This window comes from Uranotaenia lowii, chromosome 3 (assembly GCF_029784155.1).
Source record: "Uranotaenia lowii strain MFRU-FL chromosome 3, ASM2978415v1, whole genome shotgun sequence".
NCBI lineage: Eukaryota > Metazoa > Arthropoda > Insecta > Diptera > Culicidae > Uranotaenia > Uranotaenia lowii.
Window position 1 is genome coordinate 103811097 of NC_073693.1, and position 26788 is coordinate 103837884.

General features: G+C 36.4%; 1 protein-coding gene across 5 annotated transcripts in view; it reads left to right on the plus strand.

The window, feature by feature from the left end:
• LOC129751349 (serine/threonine-protein kinase NLK) overlaps window positions 1–26788 on the plus strand; it is a 306036-nt gene that overhangs the window by 226753 nt on the left and 52495 nt on the right. The gene's annotated exons all lie outside the window — the stretch shown is intronic.

Below are 26788 nucleotides of genomic sequence, written 5' to 3' on the forward strand. Positions count from 1 at the left end.
GAGCGCAAGTTTTTCTCTGAATGAATGCAAATTGTTTCCAGCTACATTATTTGCTGTTTCTCTCATTGAACAATTTTTTCAAATGTACCATCTGATTTTTAGCAATATAGATGCACTGCTTATTACAGAGAGTAGAACAAGGTTGTTTTTTTCGCTTGTATCCCACGCGGGAGAACAAATTTGTGAACATGGTGAACTTTTTATCTTATCCGATTTATACCGACTTTAAGTTACCATTATTAACGATTTGAGCTATCATTTCTAATACGATTTTATGTTTGCTGGGTACTTTTTTAAGCAGAAATATTGATTCTTTTAACGTAACCTACGGGCTTACCCAAGTAACACAGTTAAAGCCAATTAGCATTAGGAAGGATTTATTATGGTTTTATTATAGTCATGAAAAATGCTTATATTCTTGTTTCTACCATTTGTTTCCATGTAGTTTTGAAAACGCTGATAAAGCTTTTACTAAACATACTGTTTTAGTTGTTTTGAAAGATTGAATGCTCTATTAAAACTACTATAAAACACATACTTAGAAATTTGCTTTCTTTTACATGTTTAATAATAGCACTCAGTTCTTGATTATTAAATCGTCATAGAACTTAGTGACAGTTCTCGATCAAGATGTCAAAACAGGACACGCTCAGGTTAGATTGCAGATATTTGAACTGGAATTCCCATTTTAACACATTTTTGATAAGTTATATGTATTGGTTTTGAGTTGAAATAAAAAAAATTATAAAGCTTTATAAAATACTTCAAATCGCCAGAAGTGGTTTATCTCTACAATACGAGTATTTAGTGAAAGGGCCCAACTAGTAGGAAAAAAAATTGTTACTTTATGCCATCTTTAATCCAAGACAGCGGCTTCCGCTTCAATTTTAAAACTGAAAATTACTGAAAATCTCATGAAACATCCAAAGTATGGGTATTACATGAAAGGGCTAAACGAGTAGAAGTCGAATTTCGTTGTCCGACGCCATCTCTAATTCCAAAATGGAGGCTTCCACTGAACATGATATGCTGTAAATGACTAAAAATCGCATGAAACCCCCACAATATGGGTATAAAGTAAAGGGCTAAACTAAAAGAAGTCAAATTTCGCTATCAGACGGCATCTTGAAATCCAAGATGGCGGCTTCCACTGAACATTAAATGATTTCGATCACTGAAAATGCCGTAAAAAACTTTGACCGGTATGTGATTTTAGGCCATTTACAGCATTTTAAGGTTTAGCAGGTCAGGATAAGGTTTTAAGATTGGCATCAGACAACGAAATGCGACTTCAACTCCACCGGACATTCACAACCAATCCCATATTTATTTCATTCAACAAGTCTTTCCTCATTTACTGTGCTAATGATTAACATCTTAGAAATGAGGTACCCATCCTAAGCGTGGAATTGGTTGGCTTGCAAGAGAAAAGTCAAAATTTAGCTATTTATATGGCTCTCATAAAAACGTTATTAAACTAAATTTATCAGACCATAGTAAAGCTATTAAGCATTGAATTAACTAACGCCATGTTTATTGCAAAACCGAAATGCAAAAAATGACGCCATGTTGATGGATTCACTATGTCAAGTATTGGGAAATATTTTTTCAGGGTTATTTTCAATCAATTCCATTGTGTTTGCGATGTCATTATACAGTTATGTTTTTTGAAAAATATTTTTTGCGTAGATTTTTATTTTTTTTATCCTATCAAAATAAATATTTTATTAAAACTACCTTATTTAAAGGTACGACCCGCATTTATTTTAAATACTATTTCATACACAATTTACCTAAAATCTTGACCCGCATTAATAGACTTAATAAGAATAAGCTTAAAAGATAACTTTTTTGTTACCGATTTCGATGCTATCATCAAACATTTATAAAAGCTTGGTGACCAGAATTGATTTTATCGAAGCTTAAAAAATGGTCATGATGACGCCAAATAGCCTATAGTAGAGTTTTGGTGATGTATAGAATGCGCTTTAGCTTTTTATGAAGATTATAATACTATAGTCCTTATGATGTTTTGTTGACCATAATAAAGCTAAAATTGTTACTGTGTCGTTAGTCAAAATCTCTTGTCATTTTACTTTTTTGTTTAGAGTATTAGAAGAAATCCCAACCTACTTAGATATTTTCTTCAATAGAAAATCACTAATATAAATCTATACCGTTTACCGTTTACTGAACACTTTTCTAAAAGCTAATCGAACCTTTAGAAGGAATTGTCAATAACCGGGAATCTCAATCTTTTTTAACAACATCTGCATGCTCATCGTTCTTTAATTTTGCCCTTCTCTGCCCTTTACGTTGATGATATTTTTTTCTTTAAGCTTGCTATTATAGTTAGAACAACTATTCCACTATTACCTATGGAGATTAAAAGTTTCTCAAATATAAGGGTCTTGAGATACTACAATTCTACAATGACCCAACGGATTTTGCTGAAATTCATTGAGAGATTCTAAAAAAACAAAGAAATCGTTTGTGAAATACTATCTGATAAAAAGTTATGAGGCGAAACCTGATTCTTCGGTCGAAAAATGTGTTTTGTTTTCTTTTATGAGTTTTTCGGAAAAGCTTGATAAGCTTCAACGTTTGAACGCTGCAACATGAAACGCTTCTAAGTTGCAAGTCGCAATCTGATATGACATGTGTCGTTCATTTGCTTATCTCCCTGTATATAAACGAAAGTTAGTCTGTCGGTCTGTTTCCTATAGGCTAGAAAACTGAAAAAATATGGTATAAGAGAGTTTTTGAGGCCGGTGATGATTTATATTATAGTTCTCCAACCTCAGGGAGGGTGAGGGAGCTTCCATACAAAATTACCATGAAATATGACAATATTAAAACAAAGTGATTTGCATCTAATTTGCAACACAAACTAATTTTGATATGATGAAATGATTCATCAACTTGATAGTCAAGTTACAATATAATTTAACAATTTATTGTACTGTAACACCCCCTATATAAAAAAGGAAGGGGACTCTTACACCTAAAATTTAGCCTCTATGCCAATCGTGAGTAATCAATATCATAGCATCACTGGCATAAGAAAAGAACGCGACCGCCGGCATTAACTTCCCAGCGCAACCGCATTGTTTATGACTGAACGAAACAAAATAAAAACGTTTTCACGTCCCTTCCTATCCCATCACAAGACGAAGGAGGATAGATATAAATACCGGCCAAGCTGGCCGGTAAGGCAGGCAGTAAGCAACGCATAGTTCCCGCTCAATTTTCTTGTTTCTGGTATTAATTATCCAATAGGATGTAAATCACATAAAATGTTTTTCTAGGTTCGCTTGAATGTACTGGTCATGTATCATTTTGCTGTTGTCCTTATGCCAGTAGTACTTTTTCAAATATATCATCTTTGGCATAGTACATTTTTCAGCGCATTTTTGGCACAGAAATTTGCTAAATTGGCATTGCATTTTTGAAACCTCTTCTATGGGTGCAGAAGGTGGTGCCTTTTAGTTTTCCCATGTGAATGTTACTTACATACATATTTGGCACAATTCACAAAAGGTTGCCTTTTTTCATAAATTTCTTGAAATTTGTCGACGTTAAAGAATAATCATTGGAATTAAATTTGAATGCCTCCGTAAATATTCTATAACCAATATTATGTCGCAGGTTCAGTGTTTTACTTCTGTGATTGTTATTGAGAGCACGTGTAGCTTTCCACCCTAGCAGCTTATGATTGAAAGGTCCTCATTAAATAATTATAGCATCAATAATCAGTAACCTGTTTCAATAGACTAGATATTTATCTACCCATTCGAATCTGTTTCCCATATTTTACATTAATTAGTCAACTTCTAAATTTTTCGTTTCACCCTTTTTCGCTAGAACCAGTTCAAGCACACGAACATAGCGCCTCCACCATCCGGTTTATTTTGTTTAAAAAAATAACCTGCTCAACCGATTTCTACGTCACCGTCCATGTACTGGCGCCACCTTCACAACACTTATGTGGGGTAACACGCATGTGATAATTGAAAATGTCGGTAGGTCACTTCTTGGCCGCCCATCAACATCATCGCTTCTCGAAGAGAGAGGTCGTTTTTCCAATGCTAAGTCGATTCTCACGATTCTAACCTTGCTAACCTAAATATGCAAACGGAGGGATGTCGTAAACTCGGTCGTTCCATCCATGATGATGATTTTTGCCCTAGGTGTGTAGCTTGCTTTCCTTTGCACTTCACATATTTACGCACACACCTTTTGCTTCATCTTCATCTTCGCAGATAATATTTCTCGATCATCATGGTCCGAGTGACAGGCATTGAATGAAGCAGAAGGTGACAAATTGGTCCACCCTCAATGACAATGTGAAACCCATGATGATTCATTCAAGCTAAATTTGGAACTCTTCCATGCAGTTGTGTGGTATCATTGACTATTCCAACAAAATGCATAAAACAGCAGGCTGGATAAAATAAAAAAATCTTAAATATTTTTTTTATAAAATCTCACGTGGCCTTGCGATGATTTCAGAATTTTAGTGGTACTTGGGTATCGCAGTAAAACAGCCTACCGAGTAAATGCGTGTGGGGTAATAAGCTTAACAATGAGATAGGGAAAGCTCTCCTGGAAGGCACGTGTCCTCCCACTTTATAGCCATTGTATCGATGTATCGCCTCGTTCAACAAAACGCAGCGGCTGCTGCACCTTGCTTTGATTTAATTCACAAGATTTCCATCAATCACAAGTACCTGTGCTTTCAGTACTATCGATAACTTGATGATGATGCTCAGTGAAGCACTTCTGAAGCTGCCGCTAGCTCGCTACGTAGACATAGTGTACGTACATCATCTGAGCACCAACATCGTATCGCATCCATTCATTCGAAAGCTGCCGGGTGTGCAAAGTTTCTGCACGAGTGCATTCAAGTAATCGCTAATTGAATTCAATTGAATTGATCAGTCAGCCTCAAATGTGGCGGTCCAGGCTGGTGCGGTATTGTGTTTTGTAGATGGCGGCAGCTGGAACTAGTTTAGGGGGAAATTATCAAGTATAATTACCGTCGCCGCCGTCTGTCGCCCCGGTGAAGTGTTGTGCTAGGAAGATTCAGGATCGTTAATATTTTTCCGTGGAAATAGAATCCATACAGACGTAAAGACAGTAGCAGCGTAACAGAAAAAAATGTTGCCTTTTCACAATGGAACAATCCGTTTTCCATGAACTCATAAAGTTGTCGTTTTATGTTCCCGGTGGCGATTGCGATATGTTTATTCCTTGGAATAATAATTCAAATGGGCTAAGTCACGAATTGTGATTATTTGCAATCTCAATTTCAGCTGTTCTATTTATACATTTGAGTTTGATCACTATGAGCACACAAGCGTAAAAGCAGCGGAGAAAACAACGCAGAAGATATACGACTAAAAAACTTTAAGACTATAAGAATTCAAACAACACCAAAGAAGAAGTTGAAAAATTTCGATGCCGCTCAGCGCTAACTTTATGCCAAAAATGCGCTGAAAAGTGTACTGTACCATAGATGATATGTTTGGAAGAGCACTACTGGCATATAGACTCGAGCTCCCAAGCAAAATTATGCATGACGACTAAAAATATGTTATGGGATTTTCATCCTATTGGATAATTTAACGTTTGTCCGCAGCCCGTGGCGTAGAGGATAGCCTTCAAGTCTTCTAAGCCAGCGGGCATGAGATCGAATTACGGCATTCATAGTACACCTTCTGTGGGTTGATGGTTTTATCATTTGTAAGATGCTATCCATCGTATCCTCGAAAGATGTACGCTTAGGGTTAAGAAAATAAAAGCAATCTCTTCGAGGAAACATCAAGTTTCATTGAGATCCTGTATGTGTTTCTGTTCGTTTTTAAAAAACGTTAAATAAAAAAGAAAAAGTGAGAATCAAACCCAACGCAACATTCTTATTTCGACTTGTCAGTCCGATAACTTAACCAGTGCACCAACTGAGTCAGTTAGCAAAGGAAGGTTTATTGTCGACACTGCGTTGGCCGTTTTCCATTTTCCCGGTGTTTTTCTTTCATCCTTCTTTGTCTTTGATGGGAATGAGATGGAAATGGAATGTGAAACGAGAAACTGTTTTCACTTGCCGGTTTTATATAAATCCGAACAGCTGCTAACTTCCGGACGTCTTAGGCTGATGTCAAGCTGAAGCGACAAGAATCGCTTTGCATTATAAATTCCAACAAGAAAGCAATGCAACGCATTGATATGTCTTGCTTGCGCGCCATAGCGCTTTCAAAATTCACTACAAATTATCACTTCTCTACATCTGATAATGCTTGGAATCGTCTTTTTTCTTTCGGGAGCAATTAAAAACTGATCAGATCATGATCCGGATTGCGAAAATGCCGAAATTTCAACCGACAAAATTCTTTGCTTTTTGCCGGAACTAAGAATTTATGAGAATTTTCTCGTCGATTCAGATATTATTTAGTTTATCATCACAAATTTGGACAGATCTACGAACTATTGTGGCTAAAACCAGATCACTACTTTAAACCGAGAAAAAACAACATTCCCATTGGATTTTCTACTTGTCACGCTTCAAAACACCCTGGCATCAGCTTTGTCGCGCTTTCCAATGCGCTGAGCATGACAGGTCTGCGCCTTTTCCATGGAGATCAAATGAGAGCAGGTATGTCGTGTGAACGTGTTGCGCTGCTTGTCGCCTCAGCTTGACATCAGCCTTAGCCGGTGGTTGGAAACAAAGATTTTTTTTTCTAATGTCGGTTTACATAATTTCACAGCGATCGGTGATTGTTTCCATCCTGCTTTGTCTTGTGATGGGATATGGGATATGTTTTATTTGGTTTCTTTCAGACAATGCAGTGCGGTTGCGCTGGGAGGACAATGCCAGCGATAAGACAGGTTGTTAGTGCCGGTCTGGCATATAATCTTATGCCGATAATTCCACCTCCAATGAAGGTCATTATTGGAGTAGTGTCTAGTAGGCTATAAGAATATAATACTATAAGACTATAAGACTATAAGACTATAAGACTATAAGACTATAAGACTATAAGACTATAAGACTATAAGACTTTAAGGCTATAAGACTATAATACTATAAGACTATAAGACTATAAGACTATAAGGCTATAAGACTATAAGACTATAAGACTATAAGATTATAAGGTTATAAGACTATAAGACTATAAGACTATAAGAATATGAGACTATAAGACTATAAGACTGTAAGACTATAAAACTGTAAGACTGTAAGACTATAAGACTATAAGACTTTAAGACTGTAAGACTATAAGACTATAAGACTGTAAGACTGTAAGACTATAAGACTATAAGACTATAATACTATAAGACTATAAGACTGTAATACTATAAGACTAGAAGCATAGAAGACTATAAGAAATCACCGTGAATTCGTTTTTGAAAATTTTTGAGCGGCTTTATCGGTGAGTATTTTATAGATTTAAAATTATGGACGGATAGACCATAGGAAGAAAGTTACTAAGGTGTTGAAAAGAGCAAGGAACATTTTGAATAGAAGCTTGACCAAATACAGAATTATCAACATACCGAATACAGTTGATTGATGAGCGATAAAAATTCGGTATGGAGTGTAGGAACAATAGCTTATAGTATAAATCAGGGATGAGCAAAGCGCGGCCCGCGGGCCGCATGCGGCCCTCGAGACATGTTGGTGCGGCCCGCGAAGCTTATCTCAAATTTAATTTATTTTACAATGTTTTTCTACGAAAGATTGTTAATTAACATAAAATAGCAGTCCCTACAACACCAAAAAAATGATATACCAATAACTTGATATGCACGTCACTTGTTTGCGTTTGCATTTGTCCCATAATCATCCAGATTGTTGACTTTTTTGTAGGATTTAAGCTTTTCATTGAGTTCTTTTAAAGGCATAGATGCAATATTATTTATTGAAAAACGTTATATTCAGTTTGTTTAGTCATTATTTTTCAGATTAAGCTAAGTTAAAATTATGAAGTAAAATATTTTTGTTCTTGATTAATGCTGGAAATAAAGAGAGTTTTATAATAAAGACTGGGTGAACGATTATATAGATTTCTTATCGACATGAATTATTGAAATTTTGATTTCTCGACAAAAACAACATCTGAAATTTTGTGATTCAATCCAAAAAGCTTGTAACGATTACACAGGGAAACAACATTTTTGGTGCCTATGTTTGAATAATTGATTTTGTAATATTTTGGTCCTGAATTCAGAACATTTCACAGATTTCTTCTATTACTTCTAGTTTCGGTAATATGGCGGGTGGGAATTATTAAATTGATCACTTTTGGGTACAATCGATCCAATAAACCAATAAACCTTCATAAAAACCAAAAGCTGATTTTCAACCAATTAACTACTTTTCATTAAATCAAGGACTCAGATATTGCCAAGATATTCTTGAATTAGAAATACAACGCATTCAAAAAACCTATTTCTATAATTGATAGAAATTCTAAAAAAATTAGATTGCAACTTCTTCTGGTATCAATGAAGAAAGTTATTTAATGTTGGATATTAAAAATTTTAACTCATTAAACAACTTTGGTCTGCGAAATGATTTGACTTCCGGGTTAAAAAATATAAAAGATTCAACTTAGTTTAGTTTTTTCCTTTTAATTTCGTCGAAATGGACTTTTTTTGTAGGTTTGGGGAAAAAAAATAAAAAAAAAGAAAACTTCTATAACTTTTTTTTCAAAATTCGAAATAGCTTGCAGTCTTTGGGAAAGTTGATCATTGAGCCAATAGTATTTTAAATTGTTGTCAAAAAAGTACACAAATTGAATAGCTAATATTTAACTTATTTTTAAAAGTTATCTCGAAAACTTGAGCTTGAAAGAAACGATTTGAATTCTGCGCCTCTGAATAAGTCATAATCAGTTCTGAGATTCTTTGCACCTCGGAAAAATGTGAATTTTGTTGTCTTGTGTTATGAATGATGCAATTTTCAGAAATTTCACAGGCAAATCATGCCAAAATTGATTAAATTGAGTCATTTCACTTCAAAATAAGTAATCATGTGGACCAAAGTTATAAGATTTAACCATAGAAAGCTTATCAAAGAGGAATCTAAATTGAATTGATGAAATTTATGAAATCTGTAAGAATTTTCCAGAATCACAAATTTAAACTGTAACTTCGACAGTTGTGGTTCAAAATCTATAAAATTGTGAATTCTTCATGCTTTATAAACCAACATCTAAATGCAATGATTTCATTCGGAACTTCAAAATAAAAAAAAAAAACCACAGTTTATAGAAAAAATAATTGAGGCTTCACGACCAAATTTAAATAAATTTTGAAAAAACTTTTCGAAAATGGGCACAGAAAAAAATGCCATGGTTAAGCTCCATGGAACGTTTAAATGAAAGTGTTGACAAAAATACCATTGCATCGCTTCAAACAAAAAAGATATCTACTCAGAAAACGGTTAAAATCTTTTTGATTGATTGAGTGATGAACCTATTCAATTTCGGCTGGTTTATTCGCCCCAAACTAGAAAAAAATACTATTAATTCGTTTTAATTATCCTTTTCTAGTTTTGTTTTTGTCAAATATATGTCGTTATAAAAAATTACGTAAAGCTCTGCTAACTTTTATTACCTTAATTTTATTGTAATGCGGCCCGCCGAAAAAATTTCAAATTAAAAGTGGCCCGTTGCTCAAAAAGGTTGCTCGCCCCTGGTATAAATCAATTATAAGGTGTAACAATTTCATAGCGTGAGAGATAAATATTCAAATAAATTTTGGTTGCACTGGTAGGCTGACGGCGCAGCAATGAGCCGTTATCGGAAAGAGAAAAATAACGGCGAGAGGAAAAGGGAAACAATAGAGAAAGCAAACGGCTGTAACAGGGAAAGAAAAAGGAAATAAAATCAGTTTGCAAAACGTTGTTGACAGGAAAAAAAAAGGTTGTAACAATATTGAATGAAATAATATAGTAAAAGCCTCGAGTGGCATCGAAGTTTCAATGAAAAAAGAGAAATTACAATAACATATATTGATCAACATATGGCGCAAAAATTCAAATGTTTAAGACTGCTAGCATATTAGTACAAAAAGCCTCGAGTGGCAAAAACAAAATTTAAATTGAAAAAATGGAAATACCAAAATATGGGCTCGACATAACAACAAAAAGCCTCGAGTGGCACAATTTATCATTTTTTTAGATTGGCATTAGTGCAAACAGCTTCGAGTGGCAAGGGAAAAATTAAAAACTGAAGGCAACACTTTTATTGCTGAAAGCCTTGAGTGGCAACAAATGAAGTTTAAATGAAAATAAAAATAAAAAAAAAAAGTAAAAAAAGAATTGTAACCGCCTATCAAATGTTTAGATTGGCAGCATTTTTATGCAAAAAGCTTCGAGTGGCAACAAATAATGTTACAAATATGAATTTTGCATTTCAACAATAAGCCTCGAGTGGCACAATTATTGAAATATTTTAGAGTGAAAGCATATTATTAATAGAAGCCTCGAGTGGCAACAAATAAAGTTTAAATAAAAAAAGTGGCAAGAAAAATGTTTAGATTGGCAGCATTTTTATGCAAAAAGCCTCGAGTGGCAACAAATAATGTTACAAATATGAATTTTGCATTACAACAATAAGCCTCGAGTGGCACAATTAATGAAATATTTTAGAGAGAAAGCATATTATTGCTAGAAGCCTCGAGTGGCAACAAATAAAGTTTAAATAAAAAAAAAGTGGCAAGAAATAATGTTACAAATATGAATTTGGCAACAATGAAAAGCCTCGAGGGGCGCAACTGTTGAAGTATTTCAAAGTGAAAGCATATTTTTGCTGAAAGCCTCGAGTGGCAACAAATTAAGTTTAAATTTAAAAAAAAATGTAGTAACGATATTGAATGAAATTATATAGTAAAAGCCTCGAGTGGCATCGAATCAAGTTTTAATGAAAAAAGAGAGATAACATATATTCATCAACATAGTAAAAAGCCTCGAGTGGCGCAAAATTCAAATGTTTGAGACTGCTAGCATATTAGTGCAAAAAGCCTCGAGTGGCAAAAACAAAATTTAAATTGACAAAATGGAAATACCAAAATATGGGTTCGACATTACAACAAAAAGCCTCGAGTGGCACAATTTATCATTTTTTTAGATTGGCATTAGTGCAAACAGCCTCGAGTGGCAACAGAAAAATTAAAAACTGAAGGATGAAACTACCAATGGCAGCACTTTTATTGCTGAAAGCCTTGAGTGGCAACAAATAAATTTTAAATTAAATTAAAAATTAAAACAAAAAAAAAGAATTTTCAAAAACCTGTTACCGCCTATCAAATGTTAGATTGGCAGCATCTTTATGCAAAAAGCCTCGAGTGGCACCAAATAATGTTACAAATATTAATTTTGCATTACAAAAAAGCTTCGAGTGGCACATTTAATGAAATATTTTAGAAAGGAAGCATATTACTGCTTGTAGCCTCGAGTGGCAACAAGTCAAGTTTAAATGAATTCAAAAACGAAGTAACAATATTGGATGGAACAATAGAGTAAAAAAGTCTCGAGTGCCAAATTTATAAAATATTTTTGATTGGTAGTGTATTAATGCTGAAAGCCACGAGTGACGACAACAAAATTTAAATTTATTGTATGAATATACCAAAACATGCATTTTCCATTACAATGAAGAGCCTCGAATGGCCCAACTTACCAAATATTTAAGAATCCGAGCATTCTAATGCAGAAAGCCTCGAGTGGCAACACATAATGTTTAATAAAATTAACGAAAAATAATTGAAATGGCTAAATACGAATTATGCATTACAAGAATATTAGCATTTTAGAGCCGAGAACTTAGATTGGCAACAAACTAGGTTTAAATTACCTAGGAATGTTTAAATTATTTAAAAAAATCTAAATTAATTTATCGTTGCAAATCATAGCTTCGAGTGGCACAATTAAATAAATCATAAAAACAGAAGGATATTATGGCTGAGAACCTTGAACGGCAACTTACTTAGTTAATTCGTAGAATTGTAACATGAAGAAAACAACAAAAAGATTCAAATATTGGAAATACCGAAATATAATACCATCGATTGGTGAATAAATGAAATACTTTAGAATGGAAGCACTTCGTTGCTGAGAGCATCAAGTGGCAACAAATAAAATTTATTAATAAGAGAATCGAAATGAAAATATTCAAGCAATATTATAATTTAAAAATCATCGAAGAGCGTTATTTATCAAACATTTTAGATTAACAGCATTCTTAGCCAAAAATCCCCGAGTAACAATAAGTAATGATTTGATAAAAGCTTAAAAATAATGGAATATAGACTTTGCATTAAAAAAAAATTTCAAGTGGCGCAATTAATGAAATATGTTTTAATGAAAGCATTTTATTGCTGGAAGCATCAAGTGTAAAAAATTAAAAATTAAAGAAAACTTTATTCTTCACTACTGCGAGTTGCGCTTTAACAAATATTTTGATTTACAGCATATCCAGTGGGAATAAATAAGGTGTCAATTTAATACCAGACCAAAAATACCAAAATATGCAAAGATGCAAAATAACAATTGAAACAATTTTATTGGAACGATGAAAGAAATGTTTAAGTGTGGCAGCATTTGCTTTCTGGAAGCCACGTGTGACTAATAATGTTTTAACTACTATAAAATGGCTTAAAATTTTTTTTTGTAATTTTAGTTGACAATGAAAAACCTTGAGCAGTACGTTTTTAAATATTTTTTTGATTTTTAATGAAGTATAGGAGGCAACAAAACTGAATAAATTTATAATTCAGTTGAAGCCTACAGGGATTACTAACTATATTATAAAAGGTAATTTGTGTATTCATTTAATGTAAATTCTTAATACAGGAGAAGAACGACTGGAGAGGAACTTCAGGTTTTTAAAAAATCTTGGCAAAACATATACAATTATTTCTCGCTTTAACAAAAGGTCGTCGTAATAAGTTGTTTTATTGCTATCAAAACGTATGCTATCAGGGAAGAAACACTCAACAGACGCCAGAATTTTCAAGGACATCGAACTTCATTCTCAGTGTAATTATCCTTCAACGACTTATTATTATAAAAGGAGGTAATTAGATATATGTCTAAGGTCATCTGAAAGAACTTTCTTTAATTCAATTTTTATTTGAGGATTTTTTAATTCTGTTAAATGGTCAGATCTCCTAGTTTTTTTGCAGCGTCATCATTCAAATATGTTAGGATTGTGAGTATGTTTTTCAATACTTTTTTCTCTAAATAAATCAGATTAAATTGTATAAATAAATCTACGGATTTTATAAGGACGAATAGCATAAGTGAAATGTCCATCAAATCAAAATCTAGTTAGAAAAAATCTTCAAAAGTCAACAGAAAATCTTTTTTAATCTTAATAGGACTGAAGGAAAACTTTCTCCCTTGAATGTTTCGTGTGCATTTCTTATAAGTTGGAGTCCAAATCGTGATAAGACAATTTGTTTATCCAAAAATATCAAATACAAAATTAAAATTTCCGCATTAAAATTATTTTCATTCTGCAAAATTTGTAATTTGAATTCATTATTTTATGATATCGCATATACTGCAATTTTGGGAAAACCAGTTTTTCTATGAATATTTTTCTGAATACTTAATGTTTTTTTGTTGAAATCTGTTGATTGAAATTTAAAATATAATGTGAAAAAATATACCTATAAAAATTAATTTTTATTATTACGGTGTTACTGGTGTTATCACAAAAAGTAGATACATTTTTCAAGATTTTTTTATGTACAGAAATAATTTGTGTTAATGTTAATGTTGTTAATTGGTTTTATTTTTTTAAATCAATATGGTTGAACATACTAATTAACTTTAAATAAAGAAGGCAAATTAAAATTTTGTATATAGGTAGATACATCTCCTATACTAATTATCGTCATGTTCATAGTTATGATTTTTAGAAAGAAAAAAAAATTTTTTTAACAACTGATAAAAATCTTTAAAAAAAAAACTTTGTCAGTACGTGGGATAGAAAACAATGTATGAGCTTAATTCAATGTCTCTTTATTTAATTAATTTTTTTTTACTGATATGGAGCAACACGTCTAAATTGTGAGGCAATGAGGTACTTGTCACAATTTCATTCTACTTGGATGTTTATTTCAGATTTTCGCGGATATTAACGAGCTTTTTATGATTACGTTTTACTTAGGCTCAGAATGTAGTTTAATTGAAAGGAAAAATGTTTTTTAACAAAAAATCTAAAAACTTAGGAATTTTAAAATAAGGGATTTAGCTAGCAATTCTAAATGAACAATTCTGATTCGAAAAATATTTGTTTACTATCACAGCAGAATTGACTGTGTAAAAAAAAATAATATTTCAATTTCATGGCTCAGTCCTGAGATACAAGTGGTTAAAAAGCACCAATATAATTTGTTTTATGCTACTGAAGTTTTTTCAGGTAAGATGTGTGCAGTGTCTTCGAAATATTGACCTAGGTTCAGCATTCTACGAGTTAAACTCTCATACGTCTGAAATCAGCCCCAATAAGGAACAGAAAGATACGCGATTTTGAAGCTTATTAAGTCTGAATTCATTATCCTTGGCGTCAGATGCGTTCCAAACTAAAGGAATAGTCAGGAAAATATCACTACCAGCTGTAAATGATTTTGAGGATGATCCCTCAATTGGTGGTATAATGTACTCTAAACAGAGGTTGTTGTAAATAATCTTAAATGCCAATATTAATATTTCCTTAGGGGCCGTCCATAAATGATGTCACGCGAAATTTGGAAAAAATAGACCCCCTCTCCCCTCCTTGTCACATATTGTCACAACTTCCGTCACCCCCTTTTTGTATTGCGTCACGTTTTCATAAACCCCCCCTCCCCCCGGAATTAAATTTTAAACTCTTTAGAAATTTGATTGAAAATGTATCTTTATTTTAAATTCATCAGTTTTATTCAAAGAATTGAAAAAAAGGTTACCAACTTTTAACAAGCCTTCAATCATTGCTTGAAACAGATTTCAATCATAGTCCAAAGATTATTTTGATGACTTTCCATATCAAAGACCGGGAAAGTCGAGGCAGTAGCTACAGCTTTAGCGACGATGTCTGAGAAACCATTCAAATCTAGTTCCTCTTCTTACAATTAATTCGCAATCCAAATCTTCTCCACAGGTTAGAATAGCCAAGCATTCCTGTTCACGTTTTGCCACAATTAAAGTGTGGCAGACTTTCCTAAGTGTTGTAGTGGAAGTTTTCTTGTGAACTTTCTTATGCTCATAAAGTTTACGTAGTATAATTTTATTGAATTTAGGATAAAATTATTTGTTATTGTTTTGCCTTTTTTGTAACAATATGTGATGTGACGTTCAAGCTACCCCCCCCCCTCCCCCCATGTCACAAATTGTCACAAAAATCGAAACCCCCTCTCCCCCCCTAACGCGTGACATCATTTATGGACGGCCCCTTATTTCCAGGTTGAGATTATACAGAAGATAAGATTGAGCATCCCATTTCAACGGACAAACTCAAAGAGGTTTCCAATAAGGAAGTTAGCGGATATCATTTTTCGACTGAACAAATGAACATCATGGTGTATCCTTCGTTAGAAGCTTAAGAGTATCCATCAAAAAGCTCTTATCGGAACCTAAAAAAAACCTGAATAATTCAAAAACATTTTTTATCGTATTTATTTAGAGTAGGGGAGAGGGAAGATGTAGGAACAATAGCTTATAGTATGAATAAATTATAAGGTGTAACAATTTCATAGCGTAAGAGATGAATATTCAAATAAATTTTTGTTGCACTGGTAGGCTGACGGCGCAGCGATGAGCCGTTATCGGAAAGAGAAAAATAACGGCGAAAGGAAAAGAGAAATCAATAGAGAAAGCAAACGGCTGTAACAGGGAAAGAAAAAGGAAATAAAATCAGTTTGCAAAACGTTGTTGACAGGAACGGTTGTGTTTTGAGTGAAATCCAAAAATCCAACAGACGGGAATCTGAAGTTGTTTCGAGGCTGGTGTGTTGTATGTGGTAAAATGGAGTGCAAAAATCACGACATTGAGGTGTTTTGTAATTTTATTAAAGACCTTTTAAACCCTTAGTGTTCATTGGCGATTTTCTTAAAACAAAATACAATCCTTACAACAAAAAGGTTTATTGACACATTGTGGACCAAATACGAGATATCTTGTTTTTTCGCTTGACGGGAGTGCGTTTCACTGAGAAGTATAACTCAAGTGTGATATATTTTATAATGCAACTTTATTCTACACAATTGTGTACAACACTTTGGTTAACTTCAAAGTAGGTACTAAATTTTTAGAATTCGCTACAGTCGTTTCTGAAATAGAGAATGCCACATTTTGGTGTTTTTGGGCTTACTTTTCTTCGCGGTTCTTAATGTCTAAGGGATGAATCTTCCGCATAGAACAAAAAATCTTAGAAAAAGGGTTGTTGCATGAAAATAACTAAAGATCAATCGTTTTTTTTTATAAATTTCGTATGAGACTTCTTCTCCGTTTTGAAAGGGAGAGGGGTCATTCTGCATAATAAATCTACTTCTTTTGTTAATTCGTGCTCGTGTTTCAATTTTTATGGAAATCGCCTAAAAATTGTTGGAGTTGTGTCTTATTTGAAGTTCATTTTCTATGGGAACCACCCTTCCATAAAAAGTGAGATTATTGAAACTATTTTACAAACCATCGTTGGCAAATAAAAATCTCGGGTATTAAATTTCTCGTCGTTCTGAGCACCCGTTTATATGTAGATCAATTTTTAAAATGAAGAATTTGTGAGGGACCTTCCCCTGCTACAAAAGAGGGAATCGACATAAATCAACTTTGAGCGTCTTAACATGGGAGTGCACCTAGTTTATTCAAAATAGCAAATCCATTGATCGAATTTTGTCATCTTTCACGCGTATGGGACCCCCTTTTTCATAAAGTGGGAGGTGTCAAAGAGTGAAATGAATCTTCCCGGTGTGTCCAAACTTTCATGCGTACCCAATTTCATGGAAATTGTATCAGTTTTGTGTTTTTGTACGAATTTTGTATGGGATCCCCCAATTTCAAAAGCGATAGGGTTTATTCTGCGTGATTGCCTAAAAATTGTTCGAGTTGTGTCCCATATTTAGTTGACTTTGTTTGGCAGCCTCCTTCCATAAAATGTGATATTCTCGAAACAATTATACAAACCATCTCTGACTCGAAAAACCCTCGGATAGCAAATTTTACTTCGTTTCGACATCCCGTTTATAAGTGATGGTGTTACAAAGAAATCGCCTCCTTTTTTATATACATATAAGAAAAAGAGATGATTTTGTATGGAGCTCACTTAAATCACTCGCTCGCTTTAATCACAGCTTTCAAACTCACTCCTACTTTTAGGAGCCCTTTACCAAAATGTAGGATTATTCTCACTCGACACGACATTATTGACGTGTTTACAAACATCTGCGTGACGAGATTTTCGTAAGCTTTTCTCCAATCTCTTCCTCATTTCGGTCTATAAAGATGTCCTTAAAATAGTGGAGCGTGTCATCCAGTGTGATGATGTCAATGATAGTGCCGGCTTTTTGGTCATCGATCAGCTGATTCCAAGTCGAGTAGTAGCGTAAAAATAGCAGCAAAAAGTTTCGTGACAAATAAAACGTTTGCGTGTCCAAAAGTTTTCGAATTGGGTAAACAATACTTAACTCGTCATCGATAGCAGAAGTGTGTCGGATACATAAAAACGCCAACCGGTACTGGACATTCATTCACATCTTAGATCGTTTTCATGAAAAAAAAGAATGGCTAATCAATCCAACTGTTTCGAATTCTAGTTAGTATTTACTTTAGTTGATACTAACATAAAATTTGAAGAAATAGTAGAAAAACCTTTTTTTTTAAATATTGTTCCATATAATATAAGCAGATGCCGACGGAATTGAATTGTCGGAAACCTCAATTCGTTCAATAAATCAGGGTCTCCGTCATTAGTCAATTTGGCCTCTAGGCGGTAGACATGAAATCGTAATAAAGTGCGAGTGAGTCATAAAAGGGTACACATGATAAATTAACACGACATTTTCCGAAACCAGCGGCTGAGACGTAAAGTAGATTTCTACTCAACTGGTACGTATAAATCACAGCGGAGCCAACTAGCAAACAAACAAAAATGGCCACCGGGTCTCCTCGGGTTGCCCCGATAGGGCTCCAGTCAGTGGAACCACCAAGAATATGGGGTCGCAAATAAATCAAATGCACTTTTCGGCTCGTAAACAAAGCCATACCGAATAAAGTGCGAGAAACTGCATCTGGTCCGCTGCATCTGTTTTCAGGGGAGGCCACACTTTTTTTTTATTATTATCTTTAGTCCATGTGGTTGCACTTCGCATTACATACCTCTCTAAAATTTGCTTTATTTGCTGCTGCCATATTAAACAATAAAAACAATCTTTTGGGAGTAGGTAATACTTTTTTTCCCCATTTTATTTGTTGAGGTCAGAAGTTTACTGCCACAGGGACCCCACGGTCATCCATTTGGCAGTCGGTGTTGTTGAACGGTTAGCAAAGAGTGCAACATAAATCATACCGCGCTGCTGCTGGCAAACCGCAGCTGGATTAATGCGCGACTACCACATGAGAGGTTTCCTAAGACAGAACCGACTACATGCTTGTGTACAAAGTGGAAGAATAATCTTGTAGAAAATCGTTTCTTATGTGTCCGACTCGAGAGCTGTAGCAACAGTGAAGCATTGTTTGTGCATAATTTGACACAGATTTAGGAAAAGGGCAAATTGATAAAAGCTTCCTTAGTTAGGTTTCATGATGAAAAGTGATGAAAAAATATTCCATCAATTGAGATATAATGAGAATTTTTCCTCCGAAATTTAAACCTTTAATATTCTTAAAGGTCAATTCAGAGCTTTTAGAAGTATTGTCATTATTTCATGTACTTTCAAATCTACTTTTCCTCAATGTTTTTAATGGAAAAAAATGAGTAACTTTTTTGTACGTATCAAAGAAAGTAAACGAATGATGAAGTCGGGTCTTAGTTAAGCTTGAAAGCTTTTCAAATGATTTCGTTAGAATGAATTATTACTTCTAGATCAATATTTCAAGAATAAAATCCATTACTGTTTTGGCATCGTGCAAATTTGCTTGCACTGTTGGCTTATTTCTTGAAATCTTGCCTTAATTCCTGTCTTTTAAATTCACTTTTTTCGTTTGAGTTGAAAAAATGCTGGAGATTTATTCTACTTCCTTTTTCGTAACGTTTGTACATCTAATTTTTTTTTTTCGTATTTGGCTGTTCCCTCTTGATCTTGTGGGAGATCTTCTATTCAATTGTTAGATTTATTGGTTCACCACAACCAAGGTGATTATATAGCTTGTTGTGGATCCCTGCCTTGTCAGCACAAATGTTGCACCGTCTTTTCGCTGACATTTGGGATACTGCAACATTCCCGGCCGACTGGATGCAGGGTATCCTCGTAAAGGTCCCAAAGAAAGGAGACCTAACAGAGTGCGGTAACTGGCGTGGCATAACTTTGATCTGTACAACCCTTAAAGTACTCTGCAAAGTGATCCTGAACAGGATCCAGGAGAAAATCGACGCTACACTCCGACGGCAACAAGCTGGATTCCGATCCGGAAGATCATGTGTGGACCACATCACAACGCTACGAATAATACTGGAACAAATCAACGAACTCCAGGACTCTCTTCTGCTGGTGTTCGTTGATTTCGAAAAAGCATTTGACCGACTGAACCACGAAAACATCTGGGCTGCTCTTAGACGACGAGGGGTCCCAGAGAAACTAGTCCATCTCATCGAAGCGCAGTACGAGGCATTTTCGTGCAAGGTCTTGCACGACGGTGTCTTGTCCGAACCAATCCCGGTAACTGCTGGAGTGAGACAAGGATGCATTCTGTCACCGCTGCTTTTTCTCATCGTAATGGATGAGATCTTGACTGGATCGATTGACTGTAGACCAAACCGAGGATTGCCGTGGAATCCTTCAACCATGGAGCAGCTGAACGACCTTGACCTGGCAGACGATATTGTTTTGCTCGCCCAAACACAACAAGACATGCAGAGCAAACTCGACGACCTCACCGAAAGCTCCAAGGCAGCAGGTCTCAAAATCAATGTCGGAAAGACCAAGTCGCTGGAAATCAATACAGAAAATCGTTCCAATTTCGTGGTAGCTGGACAACAGGTTGAGACAGTGGAGTGCTTCCAGTATCTTGGTAGCCAGATTACGCCTGATGGTGGTACCAAGAAGGACATCGAAACCCGGATCAGAAAAGCCCGATTTGCGTTTGCGAGTCTCCGAAACATCTGGCGGTCATGCCAGATCTCTCTACGAACTAAGATTCGAATCTTCAACTCAAACGTCAAATCCGTATTGCTGTACGGGTGTGAAACTTGGTGCACATATGCGGTGACGACGCGAAAACTGCAAGTTTTTGTGAATCGCTGCCTGCGGAACATCATCCGCGCTTGGTGGCCTGGCAACTGGATCTCAAACGTTGAACTTCATCGCCGGTGTCATCAAAAGGCGCTAGAAATCGAGATTCGGGAACGTAAGTGGAGATGGATTGGGCACACGCTGCGAAGAGATGAAAACGAGATTTGCAGAGAGGCGCTTGACTGGAATCCAGATGGGCATCGTAGAAGAGGCAGGCCCAAAAGCTCGTGGCGGCGAAGTCTAGCCGCTGAAATCCGCACAGTTGACGAGAACCTTGGCTGGCAGCAAGTGAAGACGCTGGCTCCGGATCGCCAGCAGTGGAGATCTTTTATCTCAGCCCTATGCGCCGGTCAATCGGCGCTGGACCCTTAGGTAGGTGTGGATCTTAATGACACTCTGAAAGGTTTCGATTGATTTCGTAAGAATATCGAGACGTCTTGGAAAAGGTCGTAAATAAAGCAAGAGCCGATCATTTGAACCAACAAACCGTGACTTTTAAAACATTGCTGTCTAAAAATGAGCCGTGCCGTGGCAACCGCTCACACTGGTTGAAAAACTTAACCGCTGACCAGTAATGACAACTGTTTTTCAAAAATGTCTGGAAAAGTCTGGATAGCTAACTTTATTGGTGACGACCTTTTTTTGCTGGCCAGATCACAATAGTACTGGATATAACTTGATAAAAATCATAAATTGTATACACTATTAATGCCTGAGACCATTGTGGTGTCGTCGGCAGAACTACGTTCTATGCTGAACTGCATGTTTTACAACCATCTTCGTGGCATTCCTCACTTTTCAATTACTAATTCGAATCATATCCTGTCGTTTTGATACGAAAAAATTCTGGAAATGTCTGGAAGAAATGACAAAACTCTCGAAGCCTGGAAACCTAAAAAAAATGTTTGACAAAAGTTCAAAAAGTTTGAAAGAACCATACAAAATCTGGAAGGTTGACATCATTGCCGCTGACGAAAGTAGAATGCAAAATGCAAGAGCGAAGAGTGAGAGCCGTCTGTTCTTTCGAATCGAAAGAATCGTGGTTCGAGCGAGTTTTCTTTGCGTTCGTTTTTTGCCAGAAGAGTTGGCTCTAACAAGCAGCTCTTGGTTGCTTTCTCATCACTAAAAAAGCAACGTTAACTTCAGAGCGGAGAACAGCAGAAGGCCGTTCATTCGTTCTCTCGGACCAAAATTACCGAGATTCAAAACAGTGATATCAACCTTCCAGATTTTGTCTAGATCTTCCAGATTTTTCGGTATTTCGTCAGACATTGTTTCAGGTTTCCAGATTTTTTACATTTCTTACAGACATTTCCAAACTTTTGATTTTGGACATGATTTTTTTTTTAAATTTGTCAAAATTCCATATTTTTGTGGAAAAATGGCAGGAAATAAGTGATTAAAAAGTGAGGAATGCTACGAAGATTTAAGTAAATCAGGGATTAAGCATAGAAAGTAGTGCATTTAATACTAGCTCAATGGTCTCAGGTATTGGTAGTAAGTAATGAGCATCTGAAATATTGCGATCAGGTGACCAAAAACAAGGTCGTCGCCTATAAATTTTGCAATCCACTGTTTTCCAGGTATTTCTCCAAAATCCTCCAGACTTCTCTGAAAAACAGTTGGCATCTCTGGTTAAAAAAGGGATATCACGGGCCACGGTTCCAAAAACCGATGGAACCGAACAGCTCTCCATACTCCGCTCTTTGTTGCTTTTCAGTTTTTATACCAAAGCTGAGCGGTGAGCCGCGGTTCTTTCTCGAACCTTATCTCTTTTTTGAGCCACGGTTCTTTTGGTTCGAGAGAATGAACCAATGGCTTTCTGCTGTTCTTCGCTCTTTGGTTGTTGTACACGGTTCAATTTTGAGCCATATTTATTTGAGCGATTGGCTCTGAGCCACTCATTAAAATGAGTCGTTTTGTCCATCTCTACTACGCCATAAGTCCACCTGGGCTTTGACCTTGATTCTCACCTGGAACTGTTTATCACTGGTCCTTTAACAGTGGGAGGTCTATTCGCGCGAGTGCGCTCCAAGGCAATGCACAAAGTCGAAACTATTCCATCAGCAACGACACACATCTCCACGACTTAAGATCTATTCTCTCCTCTAGCATCTCAATGTGCGGCCTCTTCTCGTGTTGACTTCAGATCCACACTTTTTTGCCCGTTGTGTGTCGAATCGAGAGCAGCTTATCCTGGACACACGCGCTGTACTCCGCCTCAAATGATTCATCCGGCTTCGAGAGTCACTCTACAGCGAAAATATTCCCCGTACCGCGAAATACCCATTTCCCTACTATGTCCTCTGTGAAGAAGGTATTGTCTTGCGAGTGTAGCTTCACTCGTAGGCACTACTGGGATACTTCCTACTGGTGGAGTTATCTTACCAAGCACGCGAAGTATTCCCGAGATCCACTACACAGAAAGTGTTGCCTTATCTTGGTAGATTCACTCGTAGGATCGGACGCACTGTACTCGAAAGTCTTCTTACACGGGGAGATATTCTACATCGGTTTGCATTAACCATGTAACGGTTCTATCTGTCTCTGGGTTAATACACTCGCACCGCGTTTCAACGCTTCATGGACACTCCCGGCAGCGTATCGATGATGACAACAAATGACGATCAGGGTAGGTGCATCAGGGTCTTCCGTAATATCGTGCAACCAGCGCTACCTCTGACGCGATCGTTTGCACACACACCCGTACATATTAAGCACTTCACTGGCTTCGTGCAGCTGGTTAATACGTGGCCAGATGCACCACACCGACTGCATTTGTCTCTTTTGTCGACGCCGTTGTTGTGTTCGAGTGTTGTATTCGAAGGCCCTGTGGCCGAATTCCATACCCCAGTCAGTAGCACCTTCTTACTCAATGACCCCACCTTGATTTTCCGGCGCAAAGGGCCATGGTAAAAGACCGCCACTGTTGAAAATCCGGAGCCAGCGTCTTTACTTGGTCCCAGTCAAGATTCTCGTCGACAGTTTGGATCTCACCGGCAAGACTTCGCCGCCACAAGCGTCTGGGTCTGCCTCTCCTTTGTTGTCCTTTTGGGTTCCACTAGAGCGCGTCTCTGCAGATATCGTTCACATCTCTTTGCAGCGTATGGCCAATCCATCTCCACTTACGCTCTACTGGTAACCCCCACCTGGTAGCAAATACTAACGGTAGGACCTGGTTGGTTGTACACATAGCCAGACTAACACCTTACGCAGCTCGGCTTCATCAGTCACCTAATCGAGGTAATTGCCCTTAAAGGCCATCATAGTTAACTGAGTGAATCTTAACTTGGTTATCCAGAACGTTCTCTGTGATCGCTGTGTATTTGCTGGGCGTTGTTCCCTTACGCAGCACGAGGATTAGCTAGTTTGGAATCTCTTCTCATTTTTCGCAGTACATCAGTGGCTTTGACCTGGTGGCTTGTAAGGTGCTACCGGTACCTCGCAATCCACTTCAAGTTTGCGTCTGATACGCTCAATACGCCGTACAACAGGCAGTAACTGTCAACCCACCTCGTTGGTATCACTCGATCCGCGCTGCTGAATTTGAGTTTAACGAGCAATTCGGTGTTTTACTCACCACATACTCATTTACCGCTAGAAAGAGCTGCTCGCGCCTGCTTTTTTTGGACCGTAAAAGGTAGTAGAATATGACAAGGTTCTTCAACTTGAAGTATTTGTCCTTCATGGCTAGTCTCCCGATCATTGCCTCTTGTTCGTTCAGAGAGTCAAACTCCTCTTTCAGCGTTTTGGCGATTTCTTCTAATCGCTGGAACTCATCATTCGCTTTATCAAGCGCCTCTTTGAGGGCATGCACCCTCAACTCTCTTTCAACTCTCTAGACAAATTCGTTTGTGCCATAAGGAATTGGATCAGGATTAGTTAGCCAGGTTGTCATAAAATGCCAGATATAAGAGAGCTTGGTTATGCCGGTCCGGCATAGAATCTTATACCGATAATTCCACCTCCAAGAAATTTCATTATAGGAGTAGAGTCTGATTTGGGGGTGTAGCGAATGCTACGTGCATTTCAAACAGCTGTCATCATTACGGAATCTAAGAACAACATCTGATTAATCATGCTGCGAAATAAAAAATTTAAATAACTCTTCGATGCAGTTGGTTGCAGATTGCAGAAGGTTGAAAACATCGTAATAGATTAACTACTTGGTCATAGTTTGATAAATTTAAGTTCGTCCACATTACTTTCTGAGTGTAGTTTTGAGAAAGTTTTCCATAATAGTTTTTCTTGGTCTCAGCCTTGGCACAAATTTGTAACAATGTATCCTTAACCCTGTTGCAACACTAACTAAAATCAAATGAATTCGGGCAATCTGAAAAAATCATGCATCAAGGCAAGGCGTTAAATTGGCAATTCATCCAAGAGATTTAACTTTGATTCGCTTCAACTCATATACTCTTAGCGACATCCATGGGCTATGGACCTAGATTTTTGCTTCGATATTTGACAGCTGACTGAAGAAAAGATGCTGGACTTTACCTTATGATATTTTTTTCGATTTTTCGATTGAATAAAGCTCTAAAATGTGTTGTTGAGCCTATTTAGTTAAATTAACAACTGGCAAAGGATTTTTTTTCGATTATAGTCGTTTTTACATCTTTATCTAATTCGCGACTTACATCAACGATGCAGTTGGCAGAAAGTCATTGAAAAATGTATCCGATACAATTTTGATCGATGTTTACTCTTGGGCTTGAACTCACGGACATTTCTCAGGAAGCAACTGACTTGCCAACTGAGCTTTATCACAAGCCCTGGCAAAGGTAATCGAGAGATTTCTTTCAATTCAACTATGGTTGTTTGGAAATTCAAATACCGATATTTTAGCAATGACTTACTGCTTTTTTCAGTGAAAATCGAAAACTTTCACTCAAGAAGGCAATATGTCATTGTAGAATTATCGGTATTGGAATATTTCAATTAACCATACTTAAAATGATGAGAAACTCGGAAACTCCTGATCCCGTCATGACGAAAGATTGAAAAATTCAACAACAACAAAATGAGTCCATCCATCCAGTGCGTGTATTGTATAAAATTATACTCATTTTCCTTTGCTTATGTAGTGTTCAAGTATAAACTGTATGTCATTGGTAACAAGATAAAGTTGATGTAAATGTTATAATGAGATGTCATATTTGACATTATGTTCAGGTTTGGAACAATGTATTATCTAGAAAGTTCCCTACAGGTGTAAAATTTTATTCAGTGACAGGAACACAGGTAACAGGAGAAAAACTTGGACTACCACTAGCTTTCAAAAGTCTGCTAGACAAACATGAGCCGTCAGAATTAGCATTTGAATTATCACCAGAAATAAACAGTTGCGCTTGTACGTTTAACTAACCAGATAATATGATTTCCAAACTGAGTCACGATCAGCATAGCGGCGGGTGCTACAACGAAAAAGAATTAAAACTTATTTGCTCACACTAAAATATATAAAAAAAAAATCGCAAACAAAGTACCACCATTCATGTCAAGCTGCGAGTGGGGGGAATGCCAATTATTCCGATGTTGACACGTGTGCTGACAGATCAGTTTGAACTGACCGACCGGCTGCTTATGGTTGAATGGACAGATGGTTTCGTTTTTTTTTTCTCTCCCTGTACCCTGAAGGATCACATGTGCAGCAGCATAAATTCAGTTCACAAATCCAATTCAACTTAACATGTACGCACACAGACACACTTTCGGGGTCCATGCTGCGCGTTTGGGATTTTGAAAGAGCACATGAATAATTGAGCAGGTAATCTAGATGAATGTTGGTTATGGAAGTTTGACATCGGTTATGATGGTGTAAAAAGTTGTACCGAATTCCAAGTTAGATTCTTGTTCTCGAATGCTTTGAATTTATGGTTCTATGGCACTTCTGATGGCCGGTGGTGCCAACACCATGGAATAATTAGTTGTAACTTTTTTGTTTGGTCAGCGAAAATTTTTATGAATTTTTTATTTGATGAAAATTTGCTGATGACAGAGTTTTGTTTGGTACCCTCATACACATTGTAGCTCCCTTGTACGGATTTTTTTGTATGAGAAATACAGCAAGTATTAAGAGTATTTCAAGCCAGTTAAAGAATGAAACATTATTTAAATTTAGTTCCAAATCGCTAGAGCCTCGCAAAACGTGGCTGTGTTTTAAAACACCGAAATCGAACGACAATCGCATTGCAACCCCTACAGAATGCATGACCAGTTGATTAAATGCATTGTTGAAGTTTATTCGTGTGAAAACGCGCGCTCTGCTGCAGGTATGTAGTTTAGGTTAGAAATCATTACGTGTTCAGTTGTCTGGAATGTATTCCCGTGAATAGAGATTTTGTCGAAT